The sequence below is a fragment of the Hylobates moloch genome, unplaced genomic scaffold, assembly GCF_009828535.3.
Source record: "Hylobates moloch isolate HMO894 unplaced genomic scaffold, HMol_V3 SCAFFOLD_5, whole genome shotgun sequence".
NCBI lineage: Eukaryota > Metazoa > Chordata > Mammalia > Primates > Hylobatidae > Hylobates > Hylobates moloch.
In genome coordinates this window covers 30,527,020-30,531,667 of record NW_026652280.1, presented here as the reverse complement: position 1 = coordinate 30,531,667, position 4,648 = coordinate 30,527,020, and the positions used below count along the sequence as shown (strand labels likewise).

General features: G+C 60.4%; 1 pseudogene; it reads right to left on the bottom strand.

The window, feature by feature from the left end:
- Positions 1-482: 482 nt before the first annotated feature.
- LOC116467791 (uncharacterized) lies at positions 483-1,898 on the bottom strand (annotated as a pseudogene).
- Between the last annotated feature and the right edge of the window lie 2,750 nt (positions 1,899-4,648).

The following is a 4,648-nucleotide window of genomic DNA, read 5'->3' as shown; positions in this document are numbered from 1 at the left end:
AGCTAATTTTTGTATTTTTAGTAGAGACGGCGTATCAGCACGTTGGCCAGGATAGTCTCGATCTCTTGACCTCGTGATCCGCCCGCCTCGGTCTCCCAAAGTACTGGGATTACAGGTGTGAGCCACCGTCCCTGGCTTGGCCGGCTCCTTTCTAAGGTGGATCCAGGTACAGGGTCCACCCTACCTCCACGGTCCCCGCCTGCACCACCCCAACTCCCACCCATGGGGGTCGCAATGCTGGCCTCCCAGGGGACTCCCCTGCTGCAGACCTGCCCCACCTGGCCAGGCACTATTGGGGGAAACCAAGGCAGGGGCTTTGCCCCCACTCTGGGGAGTCTGAGGAGTGGCATGAACCCAGGAAGGCACAGGAGAGGGAAGGGACAGGCGGGCCCGTAGGAGCAGCCGAGCTGAGCTCCTGACGCCTAAGGGGCCTGGGTCTGGGCCTTTCCAGGAGGGGCTGGGCTTCGTGCAACCATGAGCTCCTAGGGCCCCTTCAGCAGGCCTTGGCTGGCCCAGAGGCCCTGAGGCAGCTCTGCCAGTCCGTATGAAGCAATGGCCCTGCTCAGGGTGAGGGAAGAGAGGCCCAGGCAGCCTCGCTTCATTTTCAGGGCCGCCATCTTCATTTCCAGGACCGCCATTTTCATTTCCAGGGCCACCATGTCCCCAGCTTTGGGGTGGCTTTGCCCTTGGGGGCTGGTAACCCCAGGACACCTCTGCATCTCCCTAGCTGTGGTTAGCAGGCCCCTCCTCCGGCAGACCCTGCCCCTCGCACCCTACAAGGATGAGCAGGGTTCCCTGGTGGCAAAGCCCTGGGCCAGGCCTCTATCCCTGGCCTGGGGGTGCCCTGGCCTCGCTTACTCTCATCCTGCATGGCTGAGGGACAGAGGCCACTGTACCCTGGTCCTGGGGTTAACGGTGTCATCTGCTAAGCCTCCACTACCGAGAGCGCCACCAAGTCCTCTCCACGCGTGTTCACATCTAACCTCCACAGCGGCCGCCTGAGGGGACTTCCGTTAAACCGCGCCAAAACAGAGTGAGGTCTAGAGAGGGCATGTCCTCGTCCTGGGAAAGGACAGAGCAGGAAGTTGAAGTGTCCCGGGAACTGATCCTCAGCCCGGGGATTGCTGTGCCCCAGGATCTGCCGGCTCCTCCGACACCTCAGACCCCCGCAGCCAGGCGTGAGCAGGGGGCCGCCCGCTGGGGCGTTCGGAGCAGGCCTTCTGCACAGGGCTGTCTGGTTCATCTCCTCCCCGCCCAGGACATGGCTGGGGAATGGCTCAGGCCACGGCAGGGGTGGGAGGGACTCCTGCCGGCCAAGGGACTGGAGTTCTGGGTGCAGGTTGGGGAACCAGTCTCTGGGGTAGGGTCCTCAGGCAGGGCCACCCCAGAGCACACAATCACGCCCCTGGCATTGGGCACACACCTGCAAGGGGCCCCTCCAGGCCTGGGCTCTGGGGCACCAGTGCCCCAGGCCTGGCGGTGCCATCCTGAAGGGAAGCAGAGGCGGGAGAACAGCGGGGAAATGAGCCGGGAGCCTGGGGGTATGGGGGGCACAGCTCTGCCACCCAGCCCTGGCCCGCCCGACAGGCTGGATGACCCTCCACAGTTTTTGTCCTCTCTGGCTGCAGGCCACAGCTGTGAAGTGCAACTTTCCCTCAAGGACACCCAGCCAAGGAACCCCCCTCCCACCTGGAGTCCCCCTGGTCCCATGACATAAGCCCTATCTTGGCTGCAAGTGTGTGCGTGCGAGTGAGTCAGTGTGTGTGAGCAAGTGTGTGAGTGTGAATGTGAGTGAATGAGTGTGTGTGATGTGTGGTGATGTGAGTGAATGTGAGTGTGTGTAATGTGTGTGGTGTGTGGTGTGTGGTGAGTGTGAGTGAATGTGACTGAATTAGCATGTGTGATGTGTGGTGAGTGTGAATGAGTGTGTGATATGTGGTGAGTGTGAGTGAATGAGCATGTGTGATGTGTGTGGTGTGTGTGGTATGTGCGTGAATGAGAATGTGTGATGTGGCGTGTGTGTGAATGAGCGAGTGTGTGGTGTGTACAAGTGTGAATGTGAATGTGTGTGGTGTGTGGTGTGTGTGTGATGTGTGGTGTGTGAGTGAATGAGCATGTGTGTGGTGTGTACGAGTGTGAATGTGTGTGGTGTGTGTGTGAATCAGTGTGTGTGGTGTGTGTGTGCACGTACATGCGCGGATCCCTGTGAGTCTGGGACTGAGTGAGGAAAGGTGCTCCAAGGTCCCCCAGGCCACCCATTCACTGTTTCCCAGCAGCCTGGCTCCTGCTGTAACTGCTGAGCATGAAGAGCTGGTCCCCAGGCAGCACCAGGGTGACGACCATGAATGTGCTCCACACAGGAGCGGGGTGTCAGGCAGGAGGGGATGGCCTCTCTTGCCATCAGGCTGCCCTGGCTGTAACCCTCGCCCCAGCTTCCTGCCCCGGCATCCCCCAGCAGCTCTGGGGTGAGAGGAATTGTGGCCAGCCCTAGGGACAGGGGACTTGGGTGGATATGCAGACTCCCCCACCCCTGGCCTTCTTCTCCGCCCAGGGAGGCTGCCCTTTGCTCCTCACCCTGTGCCCCATGCTTCTTCCACCCTCACCCCTGCTGTAGATCGTCACAGCCCCCAAACCAGGCTCCCTGGTGGTGGCTTGCTGTGGTTTGGGGTGGAAGTCTGGCAACCCACAGACCCTACCCCCATTCCCCCATCCTGGCACCTCTGCTCTCTGAATCCCCTGAAGGCTCAGGTGGCCTGAAGTTGTCTTTCTTGCCTCTGGGGAGCTGACATTGGAAGCCCCAGTCATGGCCTCTCCCGAGTCCAGACCTATGTCTCCGGTGGTTTCTGCATGTCCACAGGGATGTGTCATCCCCGCTACACTCAGCATGCCTGAAAACAGCCTCCTCATCTCCCCTCGGCCCCAAAACGCGCCACCCCCTCCACTGACGTCCTCCCAGGCGCCCAGCCTGAGGCCATCACCTGGAGCCAGACCCCACCAGGACGGACAGAGGCGGCCGCGTGGCGGGTAAGGGGAAAGAGGCGCTGGCCCTGGAGTTGGGGATGCTGGGTCCAAGCCCCAGCAGTCCCTGTGTGACCCGGGGCCCAGAGCTACCTCCTGAGGCCTCAGTCTCCCCTCTGTTTCGGAGCTGGTGGGAGAGTGGCTGAGACAGGGTGAGGTGTGTGGAGAGTGGCAGGGGGCTCGGCCAGTGTGGGTCCCGGATCCCGCATGGGAACCCATGCAGTCGTCAGGGCCTGGCTGCAATTGCCTGTGAGGGCCCCGCCTACGCTGGCCTCCCCTCCCCTCCCACACAGCTGTCCAGCTCCACCATGACCTTTGCCAAGCCACGCCCTGGCTCAGACCCCTCCAGGGCCAGCATGGTCACCACACTGGAGTCCAGTGCCACCGCCCCCACTGCCATGGCTGGGCCCTGGCTACCCCTCTAGCCCTTCACCAGGACATCCCATCCCCGCCTCTCCAAGCAAAGCGCACAGCTAGTGTGGTCCCCCACCTCCATCTGCAGCAAGCAGCCCCCAGGGGCCCTCACTCACCCTCTCTTCCCTCACAGGGTTTCCCTGCCGTCCAGTGTTGGGTGAGAAAGGTGGAGGGGACATGAAGCCCCGGATGGAGGTGCAGCACCAACGAGAAAGCTCTGGCCTGCGGGAGGGACGCTGGGGCTTAGGTCAAAGCCAGGAGCTCCGGGAAACCTGGGTTCAGCCGCCACGCACCATGGAGGGGACACACCCTTCCCTGCCTGATGGCAGGGCCCATGGTAGACACAACCCATGACGTCACCTCTCCCGGCTCCAGGCCTCAGCCCTGCCCACTACTGGAGAATTCCATGACTCAGGTAACAGAGGAGGGGCCTAGCCAGTCTCAGAGCCAAGGTCATGCCACCCTACACCTTGCGGTCCCCACAGCATCTGCAGGAGGGGCATACCAGGACCGGAGACCCAGGGAGCAGCCTCACCAGAGGGAAAAGAGCCTGTAGAGTGGTGAGCCCAGGTCTGCAGCTCCCGCAGGCAGGGCATGAGGGGCTGGGAGGCGGGGCCTGGGCCTGGCATCAGGGAGGTTACCTAGCAGAGGATCCCACAGTCCACACTCAGGGCTGCCAGGTACGGCTGCGTGGGTTGTGCACTGCTTGACTGCAGAGGGCGCCCCACACACGGACTTGACATGCTGGCTGGCCCACAACGTGATGGCCCTGATTGTTACACACAGACACACACACATGCATGCACACACACATGCACACATGCATACACATGCACACACATGCATACTTGGGTCCACACAGCCTTTTTTTTTTTTAAAGAGGTGGGTCTTGCTCTGTCACCTAGCCTGGAGTACAATGGCATGATCATAGCCCACTGTAGCCTTGACATCCTGGGCTCAAGTAATCCTCCCGCCTCAGCCTCCTGGAATTATAGGTGTGTGCCACCACACCCAGCTAGATTTTAAAATGTTAAAATGTTTAAAACTATAAACATTTAACATTATAGTTAAAATGTTTAAAACTATAGGTGTGTGCCACCACACCCAGCTAGATTTTAAAACATAGTGGCAAGATCTCACTATGTTGCTTAGGTTGCTCTTGAACTCCTGGGCTCAAGTGATCCTCCCGCCACGGTCTCCCAAAGTACTGGGATTA